Below are 22,007 nucleotides of genomic sequence, written 5' to 3'. Positions count from 1 at the left end.
TTTGTATTCTGATTAAAATAAAAGTTCACCATCAGAAAGCAATATGAACAAACAAAATATAGCCTAAGTTCTAAAACCTTACAGTATAGAGAATCTATATGAAAATATATAGGAACTTGGGTTTTTTTCAGACTAATGAATGATATAACACCTGTACAATATTTTTGAAATTATGTGGTTTTTGCCCCATACATGTGGAGACTATCATCCGAGAAGATAAAGTAAATCAAGAAGCTCTGTTAACCCATGATCTAAGCATTGTGATATGACATTGTTGCACAATCTCTACCTATTATCCATCTCTCTATCTCGCTATCTCTATCTATCTATCTATCTATCTATCTATCTATCTATCTATCTATCTATCTAGCCAGCTTTATAACTGAATATAGCTTTAAACTCCCTAGCCCCGTGCCTCTACCTCTCAAGTGTTAGGTATTATAAGGGTGTGTGCCACATCACACCTGGTTTTGTTTTGGTTTAATAGTTTATTTCTAGAAAGGTCTAGAGCAAAATATACAAAACTACTTAGAGGTATTTTCATAATGAATGTTACACAAATAAATTGCTAAAATTAAAATTTTCACTAGTGGAATTCACATTTTCTGTTTAATGAAAAACTATAGTAACTGACCTCTAAAGATTATTTCTTAAATAATCACAGGTATTTTATGGTTGTGGTTCATTTCACCTTCGTATGACTCTAGAATTAAATGATTCTTGGCTGGACATCCAAAGATTATCATGTAGTTATTATTTATTTTTATAGCTCAGATGAATCTGTTTCTAGTTTATTACAGTACATGTCCCATTGGTCAAATGAATACCATCTATAAATAAGACATACATTTTTAATCTTGATAAATAAATTGTTAAGCACTCTGTGTAGGAGCACCAGAGATTTCTTAAGTGGGGCTTGATAACAAAAAACAATACTACAAAATCCCTGATGCAACACCATAGAAGTCACATTTATGCAGTCATTTTATGAAGCAGGTATACACCTACACTCAGGAGGAGGACCTACTAAATGTTGGTATGATTTGTCATTTAGAGATATGTACTATCTTTCTTTAAACCTAAGCAGCACAAGCTGTTGTCCTGTTTTTAGACTATTAGGCATCCATGAGAACATAAATATGTACCATTAATGCTTTATTCATGGTTCTGGGCCCAAGTGTCATTATCTGAATGTTTTTGTAAATGAATAACTAATGCCTTAGGAAATTTCTGAATCTTATTTTAGAGAATAATTACCATTATCTACACCAAATCACTGGTGAGTAATGACTTTATCTCACTGGGTTTTATCCACCTTTTTAATGACTCTGCCTGTTCCTCATTGTAAGGTCAATTCTCCATTACATGGAGGTGAATGTCCAGGAGGACTGGAAGCCAAGAATGACTGTAGCATCATCCCGTAATCGAGCCCTGATAACACTGAAGATGGAGCCCACGCATTTGGAGTCTGTAGTGTTGATCATGTCAAGATTGTTCCCCAGGATTAATAGCATGATGTCAGCCACATTAATAATAAAGACACATTCTGCTCTCCACTCCCTGCGGAGGAGACAAGTTAGTTACCCACATGTTTATTTACAAAAATCCATCTACTAGAAACAGTAAGCTATTCTAGGATGTTTCTAAAGTTCAGCATCCAAAACCAAATATCACAGGGAGAGTCTCTTCTACAGGCTGAGGTGAAAGATCCCTCCTAGTTCCCGACAGTGGTTGCTGCTGCCCCTTGTGTCCCATTTGTTCGAATTTACACGGTCGCTTTCTCAGTGTGTTTGTGTTCACATTTCAGCTACATATGTAACGACGCCAGTTCTTGGAACAGATCCATCACAATTCAATATGTTTTTTCCTTATTTTACCCTTACTTGCAAGGACCCTTTTCCTGCTTCAACAGAGACCATATATTTCTTAACTCAGAGGCTTTGAAATTGATGATATTGAAAATATAGTGTTATGCAGTACCAGTATGACACATGTTTATTATATATTGCTACTGAAAAAATTACCACCAAACAACAAACATCTCATCATATCTAGGGATTTTCTCAGTCCATATTTTGTCCAGGTCTAGCCACACAATTCTTTTCCTGTGATATCTATGGTGGTACTGGAGAATAGGCTTTTTGGGAGAATTAGAAATAGCTCCAGTCACAGCCAGGTTAGACTTAATTTATTCCTTTATCCTTTACATGAGCAGAACACCTTTCTATATGACTCTGCAGGAATTATTCCCTGGCAATTGAAGCTGCAAAAACAAGCTAGGAAGGAGATAGGAATCAATGACTTCTAGTCTCATAAGGGATGGGACCCACAGTCTGTACAACATTGTCATTACTTTTTTCTTTTGGCCAATATAGTCACAGAGCACCCTCAGACCTAAGAGGAGAAATAAAATGCTCCCTATGAGAAACTGTTTCCAACTCTTGACTGTAGTTTGCTTACATTTTTTTTAAATCTCAAACCTCACCCTATTTAAGAATTGTCTTGCAATTAAGATTCTGATGCTGCAAATCACCTCAATCTACAGATGAGACTTGTTAGTATGGTTGTCCTTCACCTAAAGACCTGCAACCAGAAGGAATGATTTATCTTCTCTCACTGCAATATGTTGGGTGAGACAGGAGCAAGATAAACATTCTTCTCTGAGAAGAAGAAACTGGCTGGGGGTTGGGTATGTAGAAGTTACTATAATTTTAAATCTAACTAGAGACAGTTACTAGCTCATTCATTAGAGTCCAGTCATTTGCCCCGAGAATGACTGTGATGATTCTTAATCCTACCATTGAAATCATTCTCCTTTCTCATTAAAAATTATTAATTGTATTCCTAAGGAATCAAACTGCAATCCTATTCACCAAGGAAGTGCAACATAGACATTTGCTTCTGACATAACCTCTCTCATCTTTTGAGATGAAACTCAGGGTATCATTGGAAAATAACACAAAAAATTATTATAGTTGAAAGTGATCAGCAGGTATACCCTTAAGATTTATAGAGTTATATCCTTAGGACCTCTGAAATCCTAGTTACCTTGATATCAATTCTGAGATTTCAACAAAGAAACACCCGGAGACTCTTAGCCATGTGCTTGATTAGACAGGTAACAGCCTATCTAAAGTGGTGCTGAGGACAATCTCTGACCTTGCGGGTCAGTTTCTGGGAAAGACAGGGAATGGAAACAATATTTTTTCAGACCTACTCTAGCTTGGCTTCCTCATATTTCCTCTAAGTTCTGCTCACAAACTCATCTCAGGAATCCCATTTTTATCTGTCTTCTCATATTTCACCTAGGCAGCTGAAGCCAATTGTTATTTTCTCTACCCTGTTAGTTAATCATCCCTGATGGATTTACAAATTCATTAGATTACTTTCTGTTCTTCTCTGCTGTTACAGGCAAAAACAAGACAGAACTTTTGCCAGTACACATGAAGCATCCTGTAGCTGCATTTTCCGGTAGCATGTGTTCATGCCTTGAAAATCACTACACTAGCTAGGTTGGTGTCAGGCCTTTTCTTCAAGGTCTTTGTGATGTCCTCTTTCCATTCAGGTCCCAAGAGGCTTTTTCAGTTGCCATATACCACTGATTCTAAAGTCACGAACATGTTACTGATTTCAAGCCGTGACACACTTCCAGGGATTATGTCTGGGTTTTACTGATTCATATAAGTAGCCTATACTAATCATTTATTCCATTTTCTAATATGTGTAGGTTAAGATTATAGTCTGAGCTTACCTGAGAGAGTATTACTCTGTATACCGCCCTCTGTGGCCATCCAGGGACAGCTGTGAAGAGTCTACCAATATGAGAACAGATGCCAGGAAACTTATTTACTGATGACCACACAGTAAGTTTTCTAGATTTTGTGGTCTGTAGTGTTGGGCACAGTCAATAAATTCTGCCACTGAAATGCAGAACTAGGTGGCTGCCCTGTGAATATCAGTCAGTGCCTGGTCCCTAGGACCAGAGAAGTCCTTACACTTCATTTTCATCTTCATGGAGCCAGCTAGCCAGGTGGGCTCAGGAGGCCTTCATTGTGTTTTAGGTAATTTCAGTGCGTCCCTGCTGTATATTTCTCTATCTGTCTCCATGTATGAGCCCAACTTCAAACACAGAAGCTCAGGCTCCAAGGATCATTATCAAGATACAGACAGTGTAAGCTACCAGAACCCCGAGGATCAGCTAGAAAATGCAGAACTTGATATCTCAGTTGTTTTCAGTCATCAATTCAAATATAGAGTCCTCCTTTTCAGATTGAAAGGGAAAATAGATGGAACTTTGTGAACATTGTTCATGGAAAAGTCATCTTTATTTAAAACTATACTGTACCTGATAGAATATGACATTTTATCCTTGAAGAGCTTATGTTATAGTATGAAAATGGACATACAAAATTGATGACTTAACATACAAGGCAGAATGGAGTGTGTAACTGACAGAAATAGATTAAATGTGTGAGTACTCTTATAGCAGTGCATGAATTTTGGCTCATTTTTTTTTATTTGAAATCTAATTGCTAGCACTTGCTTCTGTCTCCTTTGCTCACCAAATGCAGTGGATTTCAATTTTTGTTAATCTCATGTTGTAGAATAAGATGTGTTACATTTGTTTATGCTGTGAAACACTTTTTTAATGTTGCAAAAGTATGTTGCATTATTTTATGTTGCATTTGTTTAACTCTGTGAAGCTGTGATACTTTGCCTGTTTAAAACACCTGATAGTCTAATAGAGAGCTGAACCACCAATAGCGAGGCAAGAAAAAAGGGTAGGCGAGGTTTGCAGGCAGAGAAAATAAATAGGGGGAGAAAAAGAGGGATCACGAAGCAAGAGAGATCAAGGACCAAGAAAAGAAAGTGGCGGCCACCTAGCAACACAGCCACACATGGAGCAAGAAGCAAAGAAAGGTGTACAGAAATAGAAAAAGTTAAAAGCCCAGAGGCAAAGGGCAGACAGGATAATTTAAGAAAAGCTAGCTAGAAATAATCTAAGCTAAGGCCAGGCATTCATAATAAAGAATAAGCCTCTGTGTGTATGTACTTAGTAGCTGGGTGGTGGGTCCCCCAAAGAACAAAGAGCCAAAAGAGTGAAAACAACCAGCAACAATCCCATGACTTACACTGTCACATAGAACAAGAGTCCATGACTGTTGTTTGGTTTTGCTCTTTGGGGGAACCACCACCCAGCTCCCAAATCAATCACATGCAGAGGCTTATTTTTTATTATAAATGCCCATCCTTAGCTTGGCTTGTTTCTAGCCAGCTTTTCTTAAATTATTCCAATTATCCTGTCCACCTTTTGCTTCTTGGCCTTTTCCTTTTCTTACTTCTTACTTTCAGTCTTATGCCATGGCTGGCTATGTGCCTGGGTGGCTGGGCTCTAGCATTCTCCTCTCCTTGTTCTCTTGTTCCTTTCTTTCTTTCCTCCCAGATTTCTCCTTCTATTTATTTTCTCTGCCTGCTGGCCAAACCTTTCCTTTCTCCTGCCTCACTATTAGCCGTTCAGCTCTTTATTAAACTATCAGATGTTTTAGACAGGTACAGTACACAGCTTCACAGAGTTAAACAAATGCAATATAAAAGAATGCAACATATCTTTGCACCATTAAACAAATGTTCCACAGCATAAACAAATGTAACACATCTTAAAATAATACTCTACAACACATGACATAAAACACATATATAGGAAATGAATATAAATGTACATGTGCACACAATATATGTATGTATATAAAACGTGTATCCCTATATGTACACATACACACAGTAACTTTCAAAATATATAACTAAGCAATGTTCTTCACATAAACCCAGGCAACATAGTTTATTATTTTCCATTCTTCTCATTGTCTTTAATTCCATGAAATTCTAGAAAGTCCACCAAACTGGATTCACAACTGAAATTTCATTCCAGTACCTGAAGTGTGAGAAATAAATGCTTTGGAAGAAGCAGAAGACGTGGGACCTTATGGGTCACAGTTGTACAGTAATGTATTGTTAAATTTATTCTTTATAGGAAGTTCTGGGGATAGATTCACCAGGGAACTATAAAAATATTTTCACACCAATTTTTTGCCTACTGACTTATTGGACAAAGCAAAAGATGCTGGTGGTTTTTTCTTCTTCTTTTTTTTTTGGTATGTACTTTTTGCCTCTTTGCTATCAATGTCCTGTTAGTCTTTGATAGTACATTACTTTGAAGTAACCATAAAACCTTGGTAACATAAATGAGTCAGGAATAAAACCATTATGCCTTGAGAAGTTGTCATACTTTCTGATAAAATGCTTGTATTTTTAGTTTTTATAGAAACTGTGAACTCAGGCTGAAGATTTGAAATAGGAAAAAACAAAAATAAAAACAAACATTGTGAAAATGGCCACAAAATAAATTTGCTTGTAATATAACTATAAAATGTAGAACCATCTTTAGAATCCATGGAATGAGTGTTTGCTGAGTGCTTGGAATGCACCCAAGAGCATGTTTACAAGAGGTTTCCATTGTGGAACCTACATTCTTTAAGGATGTGTAGAAGGAAGTCAGATGAAATGAATGCAGGCTGTAATTGATATTAGCAGAGAATAGACAGAAAAAAGAGAGACTATATAGGTCAACCAAGGCCTTGATACAGGATGATGAGACACACCAGGTTAGACCGATGGTATTCATGCATAGATCAAGAAATACAGAGCAGCCTGTGACCAGGGGAGTGAAAAAACGTTCCAGAGACAGGGCATACAACAGTGAAAGGTTCTGGGACTAGAAAGCAGCTTCTGTATTTGGAGGACTAAAACCCCAGAGTTAGTGAAGCCTGTGAGAGAGGTGGGGAATGAGGTAGTTAGGTGAGATGACAGGTGTGAACAGGAGCACATGTGACAGGGCCTTCTGGTCCACAGTGGAGTTTGGAGGTTTCTTTTTTCTCTATTTCTGAACCCAGAAGAAGATATATGTGTGTTTCTGTTGCATAGACAAGGCCAAGCTTATATTTTTAAAGAGCTCAACTAAATAACTATGTGGAGATGGAACTGAAGTGGAGCAACATCTGGGAGCAACACCTGCCTTTGAGAGGTTTTGCTCTGAAAATTAAGTTGCATGTATATATATGGTGACATTTTATTTTAATTAATTTTTTAAAAAGACCAGATTTTTGTTAATCGTGCCTAATTTATCCTGTAAATAGGAGTCAGTTTGGAAAAACAAGCATCTAATTTATTTTTAAAGAAAAATTATAAATGTAAATGTATTTTCGCCTATCTAGATGATATTATTTTGTAAGTGGCCTGAGGGATGTGTGTTTGTCACTTTTTTCATTGCTGCTACTAAGTGTCTGACAGAAAACAACTTATTTTGCTTATCATTTAAGGGGACACGGTTGTCAGCGTGGGGTGGCATGGCTGCAGGTGCATGAGGCCAATGGGTGCATGGCATTTGTAGTGTGGAAGCTGAGAATAGGCACAGATGGGACCTAGGTATAAAACCTCATGGCTCACTCTCTATGACTCATGTCTTCTAGGAACCTCCAGATCCTAAAGGTCTGCGGCCTTCCAAATTATCATTTTCACCTGTGAAACAAGTGTTCAAATACATGAGGCTATGAGCAGCATTTGACACTCAAGCCACAACAGTGTATTTGTGTCTGTGTTCTCTATATTTCATGTGAATAAACAATGTTCTAAAGAGAGAATCCCCTTAAAGGTAGAAATGAAGGTCTGAGGTTAAACAAGAATAAAAAATTAATCAAATTTTGAATAATTCTTTGAGAATCTCATGCACTGTATTTTGATCATATTTTGATCACCTACCCTAACCCATGAATCCACCCTCTAGCTTCTCTTAGATCTATCTCTCTCTCTCTCTCACTCACTCACTCACTCCTTTTTTACATTTTCTTTTTAAAATTTTATTTTATTTTATATGGATACACCACCTGCATGCCTGGTGTTCTAGGCAGTCAGGGGAGAGGATCCCTTGGAACTAGATTGCACATGGCTGTGAGCCACTATATGGGTACTGGGAGACAAACCCAGATCCTCTGCAAGAGCAACAAGTACTCTTAATTGCTGAGCTATCTCTCCAATCCTCTCTTTTACTTTAATTATTATTGTTACATATATAAATACACATAAATACACATTGTTGAGTCTATTTAGTGTTGTCTGTATGTATATATTTTAAGGGCTGATAACTAACTAGGAAGCTCATCCCTGAGTAAGACTAACTTGTCCTCTCTCAACATCATGTCATTAATTTCCTGTAGCTCTTCATCAAGAGGTGGGACCTTGTAAGATTTCTCCTATCTATGTTGGCGTATCAATGGGTGTTATTGTTTGATTCTTTTTTAGGCTACCATATTGTTGAGATTTCATGATTGAAGCTTTGCTGTCCTGTAAAGAAGATATCTATCAGTAGACATCTAGATCCTCTGGCTACATTTTTTTTCTGCCTGTTACCTGTGATGTCCCCTAAGACTTAGGTGTATGGGTTATATTGTAGATGTGTCAGGTGAGGCTGGGCACACCATTGTCAGTTGTCTGCATTTTGATCAGTTATGGCTTTCTGCAATGGTCTCTGTCTGTTGCCAAAAGATATTGCATTGGTGCTAGTATAAGTGTTATTGGATTTTTCTTTGGGCTGCCAACCAGCTCCCAAATGAAGACATGGAGACTTATTAATTATGATTTTGGGGGCTTTAGCTTAGGCTTGCTCCATTACTCTTTGTACTTAATTTAACCTGTTTCTAGTCAACTACATTTTGCCTTGGGGCTGGTTCTCTCTCTCTCTCTCTCTCTCTCTCTCTCTCTCTCTCTCTCTCTCTCTCTCTCTCTCTCTCATTCTCTCTGGTACTTTCCTGCTTCCTCCATGTCTGTCTGTCTGTCCCCTGGCATCTCCCTGGTGTCTCTTTTTCTTTTCTCCTCTTTTCTCCCCAAGCCTAAATTCTTCCTCTTATTTACTCTCCCTTCCTGGAAGTTCCACCTATCCCTCCTACCTCATTATTGGCCATTCAGTTTTTCATTAGACCAATCAGTTACCTTAGGCAGGCAAGGAAAAATAGCAACACATCTTTACATAATTGCACAAATGAAACATATCTTTGCATAGTTAAACAAATATTCTGCAACAGGTGAGAACTACACATATATGTGGGTAAATGATAAGTATTTAAATTGAAATTAGAGATTATATTTATTTAATAAATTGGCAGTAGCAATTTCTCCTCCAGTCTTCATGGTCTTGACAGGCAAAAATAGTTGGCTGGCTTTACAGTAGCAGGCACAAATTTGCTCCTATTGAGTGGGCCTTAAATCCAGTTAGACAGATGTGGGTTACTGCCATGATATATGTCTCACTACTTCACTCTTGTGGAAAACTTGCTGAGCTGGTCATTGTTTTAGTTTGAAAGTATCACATCTTGGTAGAACTATTGATTTTTTTCTTCCTTGGCACCTTGCATAGTGCCTTTGTGTACTATGAAAAATAGCCCTCAAGGAAGAGGCATCCAGGTCAGTTCCAACTCAGTTCTACCAATCCTGTGTCTGAAGTGTGTGGTATCTTCAGTAAATTGTAATCTACCTTCAAATTATGGAACACAAAACCAAGAGCAATTGCAATTGCACATGTTGTTTTTGGAGGATCTCTTGAATGCCCCTAACCAACAATATGAAAAGAGGTTTCATGCTTGCTTATTGCTGTTTTCTTAGATAGCCCATGGCACTGTCAGGGAAATTACATTCATGAATCTTTTGACAAGTGTTGAGAATACAAAAGAATTAAGTGGGGTTTAATACTGAATACACTCAAATACAAGTAGAAATTATAGCATAGATGCAAAAAAAAAATGGCATTTCCTTTCACTTACCACAAAAGTCATGGCCAATACTCCCATGTTAAAAGAATAATAAGAGGAAGAATAAAGAATTTTATTTTATTTTGTTTTGTTCTACATGATATGGGAGCTTTCAGACTGAAGACCAGGGCAAAAAATGTTTTTTTCTTTGTTTGTTTGTTTTTGGTTTTGTTTTTAATTGAGTAGATTGAAGAATGCATGGCCATGTAGAAATGTGAGTGGATAAAAATGGGTGACTTGAAAAGTTCTTGTGTCAAATCTGTTGACACCTTTGTGCTCCAAGTAGAGGGGAGACCCCTGACATCTGAAGGTCTGCAACAGAGAAGGATGAGGGTCTGAGAGTGTTATTTCTCAACTTTTATGGCTTATTTTAGGGAGAGGAGTTCTACTTTCTAGCCCTTCCTTGAAGGAAATAGGGAAAAGGGAAAGGGGGGCAGAGAGGTCAGAGAGAAGTTCATGAGTACTTACTACTCATGAAGTTACTTAAGAGTTTCAGAGGTCCATCAGTCTCCTTGAGTTTCTGGCAAAGCAATGTATTTTGGGACATTGTGTCCTGATCCCTAACAATAGCTAGGGAACAGGTTAAAGGGCAGTTGACAGAAATCAGGAAGGAGACTGGGAGAATCTTGATATATGGATGTGACAAAATTTTTGCTCTGAGCAGCAGTTTTAATTTGAATGTGCAGTGACCTCAGCAGACTCATGTTGAAAGTTTAGTCCTCAGATGGTGGCACTGTTTTGAGACATTTTGGAAACTTTAGAAGATAGGGCCTAGTTGAAGTAGGTAGGATAATGGAGTTGTACCTTGCAGTGATATCCTATCCCTCCGCCCTTCTTTGTGTCTGTCCTTTCTGGCCAGCATGACACAAGGAACATTGTTCTTCCATGCTCTTCCACCTCAATGGCCTGCTTCATCCTGTTCTGGAAAGAGTAGCACTAGCTGAGCATAACTACAGTCTCTGAAACATGGAGTCAAAATTAATCTTTCTTTAAATTACTTCCCCTCAGTTGTTTGTTAGAGTAATGAGAGGTTGACGCAGACAACAGAGCAGGACAATCATAGATTGGGGGTGAGGTGATTGTCTCTCACCCCTCTGGGAAGATTTTGCTAAGCTGACTACTATAGTCATGACAAGAGTAGGATTTGGAGACGACCAAGGTGAAGATTTTTTTAGAAGTGGCCATAGGAGCCTAAGGAAAGTTTGGTCCAAGAGAGTTTGCCATTCTGCCTTCTTCCTTTAAAACAGACTTGAGATACAGCTGCTATGAAGCATGATAGATTAATGGTTATAGTTTATGTGCTACCTATTAAAGTACTTACATTTTTATTTGTCTAGAAATTACAACTATATCCTTTGGAGCTTTTAGATTACCCTTGGAGATACACTTGTCTATGGCAAACCTTCTCTAGTTTATTTTAAAATTTACAGGATGTACAGAAAGCTCACTTGCTGGCCATTAATCTGAACCATTTAAAGTCTAAACTGATAGTGGGAACTTTGAAATATTTATACTGAGTCAAGCATCACATAACAATGGGGCCTGTCTTGAGGAATGTGTCATTAAATGATTTTGTTGTGCAAACATCATAGAGTGTAGTTACACAAACCCAAATGGTCTATGTCAGTTAACAGGTTTTATCAAGCGATGCAGAAAGCATGGCATGGTGAGGCTGTGGCTGGTCAGCCATGACTGTCTGTTTACAGGTAACAGTTTTCTTTTTTTTTTTTAACTCTACAAGAAGTTTACTATAAAATACCAATGAAAGGTACAGTGTAAATGACACAGAAGCCAATAGTACACTCACGTGTTCTATTGTAAAGTCTTGTGCTTTACATAATGGCCTATGTTATATTTGTATGTTTGACAGCACAGGAGGTTTACATAAACCAGAAGCGATGTAGACATTTAATAAAACACATTAGGGCATGGTGATAATGCTAAGACTCTACTAGGAAGCAGAAATTTTTCAGCAATATTATGATCTCAGGGGCCACCATTGCATGTAAATCCTGTCCTTCTCAGCTCTCTTACAATCTTAGGGGTCACTGCTGCTTATGTGAGCTGTACTGACTGCAGTGTTGTTTGGCTATGGCACATGACTATATGGGCCTGTGAACTGAACGGAATTTTCTCAGGTCTATGGAAGATAGATCCTAAAGATGACACAGCTTAGGACTTAGAAGAAATTTGAAGTTCACCTAATCAAATCTCTTAGGTTACTACCTGAAAGGTGACGCAAGTCATGTTAACACTCGATGCCATTCTGTCAAGTTAGAACATCAAAAGCAATTTACTTGAAAGAGGGGATTAACTCCCCAAAGAAATTACCTTTATTCAGGAACAATTCAATTAAATGCCTTTAGTCTTCATTTAAAGCTTCTGCATTTTTCAGAAAACAAAACAAAAACCAGAACCTTGTCTCTGAGGAATACTTGATAGGCTTTTCTGTCAGCTGTGGCCATAGCCTTGACATTTGGTGTGGTTGCTTTGTTCACTGTGTGTCCACAGTGTCATCTGAAGCAGGTCTCTGAAAGTTAATCCATTTTTTTCCTATATTGTTTCTGATATCCTATTTAACATTCCTTGTTCTTTTATGTGTATACTTGTATTACAAACCACCATTCAGATGTTGTTAGAGAGCTACTGAGCTGTAACTCATTCAGACACAAATGCATGGACAGTATACACTACAACTCTGATCTCTCACAGTGCAAATTTCAGTTCATTCTATCATAACTAGAAACGTGTTCACATGCTTGATAACTTATTCCTAGTGGGGAAAACTGATTTCAGTGCTTGTACCAAAGTATTTATGAGAACATAAAAGATTGTCCCTGCAATTGTGACTCAAATTTTAAAACTTGAAGAGTTTATTTTTTTGATCATCAAGTCAAAGTGGATAAGAGATGGGGAAGGGCTCATGTTTTTTCTGTTACCTTTAGAAAGTTTGGAATCGCGCCCCCCCCCATTCCCACCCACCCCTCACCCCTGGTTTCTGCTCGCCTCTCTGGCAGCGGGTCACATGGCGAGGGTGGGGGGAAGGGGGCCTCTGTAGCTCACAGCCGGTGTCTATGGTCTGGCCCTTAGCATCCAGCTGCCTGGAACGGATCCCCAGTGTGTGGCACCACAGGCACCGGCTCCCAGGCCAATATAAAGGGCCACCTCCGCAGCTCTTGCCGGGCATGAGATCTCCTGCTCCGAGCATGATAGCTACCTCTCAATGTGAACCAGTGGCTGAAATCGGTGTCAGTGCCTATGGGACGGTGTACAAGGCCCGAGATCCCCACAGCGGCCACTTTGTGGCCCTCAAGAGTGTGAGAGTTCCTAACAGAGGAGGAGCTGGAGGAAGCCTTCCCATCAGCACTGTTCGTGAGGTGGCCTTACTGAGGAGGTTGGAGGCCTTTGAACATCCCAATGTTGTACGGCTGATGGATGTCTGTGCTACTTCCCGAACTGACCGAGACATCAAGGTGACCCTGGTGTTTGAGCACATAGACCAGGACCTGAGGACGTACTTGGACAAAGCATCCCCACCAGGATTGCCAGTTGAGACCATCAAGGATCTGATGCGGCAGTTTCTAAGCGGCCTCGATTTTCTTCATGCAAACTTCATTGTTCACTGAGACCTGAAGCCGGAGAACATTCTGGTGACCAGTAATGGCACAGTCAAGCTGGCTGACTTTGGCCTCGCCAGAATCTACAGCTACCAGATGGCCCTGACACCCGTGGTTGTTACGCTCTGGTACAGAACTCCTGAGGTTCTTCAGCAGTCTACCTATGCAACACCTGTGGACATGTGGAGCGTGGGCTGTATTTTTGCAGAGATGTATCGTCGAAAGCCCCTCTTCTGTGGAAACTCTGAAGCCGACCAGTTGGGCAAAATCTTTGATCTCATTGGCTTGCCTCCAGAAGACGACTGGCCTCGAGAGGTGTCTCTGCCCCAGGTGCCTTTTCCCCCAGGGAGCCTTGGCCACTGCAGTCAGTGGTGCCGGAAATGGAGGAATCTGGAGCACAGCTGCTGCTGGAGATGCTGACTTTTATTTATTTATTTATTTATTTATTTATTTATTTATTTATTTATTTATTTATTTATTTATTCATTTATTCATTTATTCATTTATTCATTTATTTATTTTTTGGTTTTTTTCAAGACAGGGTTTCTTTGTGTAGCTTTGCGCCTTTCCTGGAACTCACTTGGTAGACCAGGCTGGCCTCTGCCTCCCGAGTGCTGGAATGAGATGCTGACTTTTAACCCACATAAGCGGATCTCTGCCTTTCGAGCCCTGCAGCACTCTTACCTACACAAGGAAGAGAGTGACCCAGAGTGAGAAGAGCGGCCGCCTTTCCTCGCCTCTGGACACTTGGAGTGGCCAACACCTCAACCTCTGCCTTCCTCTGGGGCCGTGGAGAGTCCTCCACTTTTTTACAGAGAATATTTTAAGCTTTAATGACATTCCCCGTCCTCTTCATAAGGCCTGCCCTCTTACCCTCCTGTTTCTCTACACTGAAGGGTGGGTACCTGTCTCCTTCCCTCCCTCATTTATATTGGGATCTTTTTTTATACAGCAAAACAAGACAAAAGAAAACAAACAAACAAACAAACAAAAAAAGAAAATTTGGAATTGCATTACTGTTGTGGTATATTTGTACACTGTGTAAAGATACATTGTTGTAGTTGGGCTAATAAAGATCTGAATAGCCAATAGCTAGCCAATAGAATAGGCAAGACTTCAAGCAGAGAGAGGAAATAAGAAGAGGATTATAGGCACGCAGGAGAGACACCAGGAGACAGAGAACAAGCAAGACATGCAGGAGGAGAGGTAACAGCCACGAGCCGCATGGCAGCCCACAGATGACTAGAAATAGGTTCATTTAAGTTATAAGAACTAGTTGGGAATTTGCCTTAACTGATGAGCTTTCGTAGTTAATAAGAATTCTCCGTGTCATTATTTGCAAGCTGGCTGGTTGGCTGTAGCTGAAGTTTTCCTGTGTCCCGCCTGGTCCTCAGTCAGGACAAATCTCTCTTACCCACCAGTCTGGAGCTGCTCAGACCCAAGTAAACACACAGAGATTTACATTATTTATGAACTAGATGGCCATTAGCTCAAGCTTATTACTGAGTAGCTCTTACCCTTAACCCATAATTCTTATTTATGTTTAGCCACATGGCTTGGTACCTTTTCTCAGTTCTGCCTTCACATCTTGCTTCCTCTGTGTCTGGCTGGCTACTCCTGACTCTGTCTTCCTCTTCCCAGAAATCTCCTTGTCTGTTTATCCTGCCTATACTTCCTGCCTGGCTACTGGCCAGTCAGCATTTTATTTATCAACCAAACAGAGCAACACATTCACAGCATACAGAACAACATCCCCCATCAGCTGGCAGGACCAAGAAAGACTCTACACATTCCTTTATTGGTGTTGAGAACTGTATATAGTTGAGCATGCCTACACTGAATATTTATGATTAAATCTATTACAGACTCCATTATCCTTTTGAATACAGATGGCCCACACAAACCAATGCAATAGAAATACTTTAAATAAAGATATTCTACTGATACAAAAATGTTTGGTCTTTTGATTTCTAAATCCATGCCTTTGAAATATCACCTAGTCACATGCTGCTGGCCTGAGACTGCCTCTGCCCTACATAGAAGCCCAAGACTTCTGCACAAAACTCTTCTCAAAGCTCTTGATGTTTCTCATCTGGTGACATTGAAAAACAGGGCTGCTCTTTTATTGATGTGCTAAATGGAGAAGGGGTTGCCACAGCAGCCACAGCCAGCATGGCACAGCTGCTTGCACTCTTTGCAATGTTCTGTGAAAAGAATATTAATAATGTCAAAAGTTGGGCAGACTGCCCATCAGAGAAAGACCTATCCTTGAGAGGTTGAGATTTCATTTCTGAGGTAGTAATGGCAGATCTTAGAAAGATGGAACAAGGCTTAATTTAATATAAATATTAACATGACAATGGAGACATCTCTGGAAGAAGCTGGGAATACTACATAGAGAACATTCTGGTTAGAACCCCTAGAGTATGAAAGCCATTGACTGTTATTCTGGATATCTGGCTATTACATTCAGTTTTTTGTTTCTATAATTTTTATTGTAGAGGACACATATTTACCATTCAGAATTCTTTAGAAAAAACACTTTGCAAATGACCAAAAGCAGACATCCTGGGTCTGGTCTGTTGTTGCCTCTCACTTCCGGTTTTGAAATGTAATCTATGGATTCTCTTGATTAATTTACTTCTCTGGCATCGTCTGACAAGCGGGGGCAATGGTGGTTATGCAGAGGACTGTTATTAGGATTAGTAGAGTTAAGTTTTCTAGTAATCGTAGTTCACATAGGATAGTGTAGGGTAAAGATGGTTAGAATGGATTCTAAGAGTTTATATGTAATCTTATTTACTCAGAAATTACTTTTCTGTTAAAGTTTTCTCAGTTATATTCACAAAACTTCTATCGATGTTTTTATCACTAATCTTTAGTCATATTGAAAATTGCATTTAACAAACATTTAAGCAAGTGTTAACATGTGTATTTAATTCCCATTTATATGGATAAGCCTTTGAAATTGAGTATGTGAAATTGTTGTAGAACTGAGAACACAAGTGAGCACAGTAGACATTACCTCAGTGTTTAGTTAATGGCTATGTGTTGAATAATACTTTAAAAATTAATATTGCTGATATGAAAAAGTTATTCGATCCATTAGAACATGAAAAAGAAAATGAAAAATGCCAGATCTTCATGATTTTATTAAGAACAGTTGATATAAATGCTATATATAAAACATCTATACACGTGCATGTGTATGTCTGCAAGATATTGCCGATGCCTACATTTTCATGATTTTATCACAGTTATAGTGTGTAGTTTTATTCCAAAGCTCTGTATCTAAGGACAGGGACTATTAATTTTAAAAGAGGCCATCTACTTACTTTTATTTAGATAGATAGCTTAACATTTACACATAAACTTTCTTTTTAAAATATTTTTAAATAAATTACTTTATTCTAGTTAACTCACAAATAAAGACATCATACAACTGGTGTAAGGAAGCAACTCAAATATTTGCCTAGTTCCAAACTGTATACCTCTCAGTGAATATTTATACAGTTAGAATGGCCATTCTGAAACAGTAGAGCTTCACTTATGTTATTATACATTAGTAATTAATTTTTATGCATCTGTATGTTTTATGGATTTTCCTACTTCAATACTCAGAAAATTGAATTCAAAAATAGAAAAAAATAACAATAGATTTGAGACTAGCAAAATCCATAGGTTTTCCACAGACAAGGGCTCATTGTATTCTCATTTCTTTATGTTATATATTTTACTTAATGAATTGGTGCGAGAGGGTATGAGCTATGTGACCTAAAAAGAACCTTACACTTTTAGCTGCTGCATGCTTAATTTGCAATTAAAAACATGCAGTTGTCAAGTAGCAGCAACTTCATAACTACCATTTGGGGCAGTTGATTTGAATACTAAATGTAATATGTATTTTATATTTTCCATGATACATAAGTGTATAATAACATTAAATATCAAGGAGCCAAGTCGCTCTAATTCTTTCTAGAACAGCTCATGTAAATGTTACCTATGTCACCTGTATGTAACGTATTTGTGAACCTATTTTACATTCATGCTTATCTCTATATGACTTTAGAGATTTGTTTTATCACAGTAATACCTGTGTAGTGATATTTCAAAGCTCTGTATCTTGGGATGGGGGCTATTAAGATATTCTTTTCAAAGAGCACATCTACATAAGTCTTTTCATTTAGATATATTAACATTTACATATAGACATTCCTACACAGTGGGCATGACTTTTGGATGTCTATTTTTGAAATGAGGTCAGTTTTCAGTTTACTGAATTGATAGTAAACTCCCTTGAACACTAATAGATACAGCTAGTGGATAAATAAAATTGGAATGCAAAGCATACTATATTAGCCAAAAATATAAAAAATAAAGCCAACGTTGTATTAATTTGTAAACTTAATTTAATGCACAAAGTAACAAATACTCTTTTCTTACATTAAAATGATCCTGGAAATAATTGCCAAGGTGTGTATTATAAGAGCCTAAACACATGTAGAGTAAGTGGTAAGTCCCATGTGATGGACTGAGTGTTGCCAGTGCAGTCTGTACCATCAGTTTGGATGACATGACACAGAAGACCTGTGTTTGGCAAGATTCTAGCTGTGGATGCTATGAGCTTTACTTGTTACCAGAAAGGCTGATCTGGCCGGGCGGTGGTGGCGCACGCCTTTAATCCCAGCACTTGGGAGGCAGAGGCAGGCGGATCTCTGTGAGTTCGAGGCCAGCCTGGGCTACCAAGTGAGCTCCAGGAAAGGCGCAAAGCTACACAGAGAAACCCTGTCTCGAAAAAAAAGAAAGAAAGGCTGATCTGAATACAGACATCCTTCATGAGCACCTCTATAAAGGCTTGCCAGCACTGCTTCAACAGGGATACAGAATGAGTTCTCTGTGACTCACATCTGTAGCTAGAGTTTTCCTGCCTTGCCCACAGTCAGGACAAATCTTTGTCACCCGCCAGTCCCACAGCCGCTCAGACCCAACCAAGTAAACACAGAGATTTATATTGCATACAAACTGTATGGCCGTGGCAGGCTTCTTGCTAACTGTTCTTATATCTTAAATTAATCCATTTCTATAAATCTATACCTTGCCACGTGGCTGGTGGCTTACCGGCGTCTTCATATGCTGCTGGTCATGGTGGTGGGTGGCAGTGTCTCTCTGCCTCAGCCTTCCACTTCCCAGAATTCTCCTCTCTCCTTGTACCACCTACTTCCTGCCTGGCCACTGACCAATCAGTGTTTTATTTATTGACCAATCAGAGCAATTTGACATATAGACCATCCCACAGCCCCACGTTGGGCGCCAGATGTAGATGTAGCCAACCATCTTATTAAGTAAGAAACACAGAACCAAGGTAAAAGAGAAAGCCAAGAGGTCAGAGCTCAGAACTAAAATCTCACCCTTCCTCCTGCAGTGGTTCCAGCTTCCCGAAAGGGAGCTATTTCCTGTGTGTAAGTCGTTTCATAGTATTTTGTTCTGCCTTCTCATTGGTTGTAAACCCAAACACATGACTTCCTCGTCACTGTCTGTATGTACAGCCCTGTAGGTCTTAAAGGCATATGTCTCCAAAGCTGGCTGTATCCCTGAACACACAGAGATCTATGGGATTAAAGGCGTGCTCCACCACTACCACGCTCTGTCTATGGCTCTAATAGCTCTGACCCCCGGGCAACTTTATTTATTAACATACAATTAAAATCACATTTCAGTACAATTAGAATACCACCACATTCATCTGTAATTCAGAAACTTTCACAGAATATTTCAAGAAATCAGTGACTTGTGCCAGAAACAAATGAATGACATCATGTCTCAACTTTTCCATGTATTGTGGCCAAATTGTAAGTCTTCAAGGTAAGTGTTATAAGTGATAACTTGTGACAGGGAAGCTAAGGAGACCCAGGGAACTGAATGAATGGATGAGGCTCCTGTTGCTGAAAAATGAACACTAAGAACACCTGTGCACAGCACATGATACTGTCACATACAAACTTCAGCTTGTTTCTTAAGGGTAGAGTAGCGATGGAGAATTTTTTTTTAATGATCATGTCTACTCTAAGTTCAGTTCGCTAGAAGCATAGTTGGGTTATCAATATACTGCACAACTGAAAACTACATGTTTTATGAATGAAGATAAGAGTTTTTCAGCCTATCTAAAAGGAAAGTGTACTTTCAATTCAGGCAGTAAAGTTTGTAGGAAAAGAAATAGGCTTCTCCAGATAAGAATTTTGGCTTTTAAAGAAGGCATCAAGAGGGTTTTGTAAAAAGATAAAACATCCATTTTTCCAGAAGTGTAAAAGGAGAGGTTATCTAAAAATGGATAGAAGATTTGAAAAGCAAATGCTGGCTACACATGATCTTAATGAGGATCAGAAAGAACCATTTCTGCAGGATCGAGGAGCTCTTTAATGAGTCTTCCTTTTGAGAAGTAGATAAAATATCAAAGGAAGTAGAAATCACTTTTCAGCAAGGACTGAAAACATATATAAATATGTTTTAATATTTGTAAAATAAGGGCAAGCAAACATATAAATAATTCTACGACAAAACCTAGGATAGGGCTATGTATGCATTTTATTTTAAGGTTAATATTTTAAGGAATGTTTCTGCAAAGCTTGTTAAAACAAGAACAGGTCAAAGGATGAGTTTACAAATAGCAACAAGATGCAAGAACAGCATATTTTTCAACTGTCCCATTTCATCTGAAGAGTGGAATGAACTTTAATTTGAGACAGTCTCATCATTCAGATAGAGGAGTAGAAAGTGAGAGTGTACTTGATATTAAATATCAAATATGAGAATTGTTAGGTTTTACACAAGTTTGAAGATATAAATTCTGAGTCACTGTGAATACCTTTTTTACAAAAAAAATCTCTTTGTTCATAAGTGTGGTAGACTGCCAGAAGTAAGCAAACCTGATCCCACTTTCCATAATTGAGGAACAGATGAATAAGTCAGAAATTAATTATGATGCTTATTAATTCCTGGCAAGGGTTAGTAAACAGAATATACACACCATGAGAAGCATTTTGTCATTTCCAAAGGCCTCAGAAGCTCAATAAGATTATCAAAAGTTGAATAATTTTCTTCCTTGCAGTGGTTTACTACAAGTATACAGTATCTACAAAGCATACTGTTATTTGTAGATGATTTAGTCTTCAAAGAGTTGAAGACAAAGTTAATGACATTACTGAAATTTAATATATATATTCATTTGATATATATACATATGTGCTGAAAATATATAGACAAGATGATGCATACTTTGAGAAACTAACTTACCATGCACAGGATAGAGGACTGTATAGTAATAACATTCATAGGAAAAATGAAGGTTTTAAGTTTATATGGGATCCAATAAAAAAAGTGCATAGCACCTACAGCTGCTCTGTGCAGGTAGATCTGAGTGGATCAGAACTTTTTTCTACAGAGAAGTCCTCACCTATAGCATCCCATCTTCTTGGGGTGTGAGTTTTAAAATGGGTTAATACAAATGATCTCATCTTAGGGTACTGAAAATCATGTCGTAAAAAACCATGTTGAAACAGCTGGAAATACTATTTTGGAAATTATTAAGCATATGATTATATTAAAATGCAAAAAATAATAATTTGACTCAGTTCAATTTAAAAACCAAACCAAACAAACAAAACAACAACAAAGACTCAGAAGAGAAACTAAAAGAAGAAAATAGTCTTCAGGGAAGAGTCCCCCAGTTGGTGAACCAATACCAAGTGGTCAACTGTAGAATTAGATACACATGTGCACGCACACACACACACACACACACACATATATATAAAACATTTTATGAGCTGAGCATATTGTATTTATATATTTACAAACAAACAATAAATAAATATTACATTCTACATACATATCTCTCAACAAGTAATATAAAGGAGGCCAGAGGCTGTGAATTTGAGAGAGATCAAAGTGGACGTACATGGAAGGGATTGGAGGGATGAAAAAGAAAGGGGAAAATGATGTAATTATATTTTAATTTCAATTCTAAAAAGAAAGAACTGAAGACCAAAAGCCCATATGTTCCACTGAACAGGACAACTGCTGTCTTTGTCATGCCTGCATTAAAAAAGTATCCAACATTTTAAGACCTCCACGTTCATTTAGTGGAATTCATGGCTTCTTTTGTTTTCCTGCTAAATATCTGTGAGCAGCTATTATTCAAACACACCTTGGTGCTGTGGATATCACTCTGTATAAATAAACACTGATTGACCAGTAGCCAGACAGGAAGTATAGGCGGGACTAACAGAGAGGTGAATTGAGGGAACAGGAAGGCAGAGGGGTGATGGCTGGAGCTGCCGCCAGGACAAGGAAGATTTAAGGTACTGATAAGCCACGAGCCATGTGGCAAAGTATAGATTAATAGAAATGGGCTAAATATAAGCGTAACAGCTAGACAACGATAGGCCTGAGCTAATGGCCAAGCAGTTTAAATAATTTAAGAGTCTGTGTATTTATTTTATAAGTGGGTTCCAGGACTAGTGGCTGGACTTGGTGG

The 22,007-nt window shown here is 38.4% G+C and overlaps 1 protein-coding gene and 1 pseudogene across 2 annotated transcripts in view; both read left to right on the top strand.

Annotated features, from left to right (window-relative positions):
* Positions 1–22,007, top strand: part of Nkain3 (sodium/potassium transporting ATPase interacting 3) — a 684,808-nt gene that overhangs the window by 83,712 nt on the left and 579,089 nt on the right. The window lies entirely within an intron of this gene.
* On the top strand, positions 10,456–14,445 carry LOC114699096 (annotated as a pseudogene).

This window comes from Peromyscus leucopus, chromosome 2, assembly GCF_004664715.2.
Source record: "Peromyscus leucopus breed LL Stock chromosome 2, UCI_PerLeu_2.1, whole genome shotgun sequence".
NCBI classification, from domain to species: domain Eukaryota; kingdom Metazoa; phylum Chordata; class Mammalia; order Rodentia; family Cricetidae; genus Peromyscus; species Peromyscus leucopus.
The sequence above is the reverse complement of the archived record's forward strand: the minus strand, read 5'-3'. Positions and strand labels throughout refer to the sequence as shown.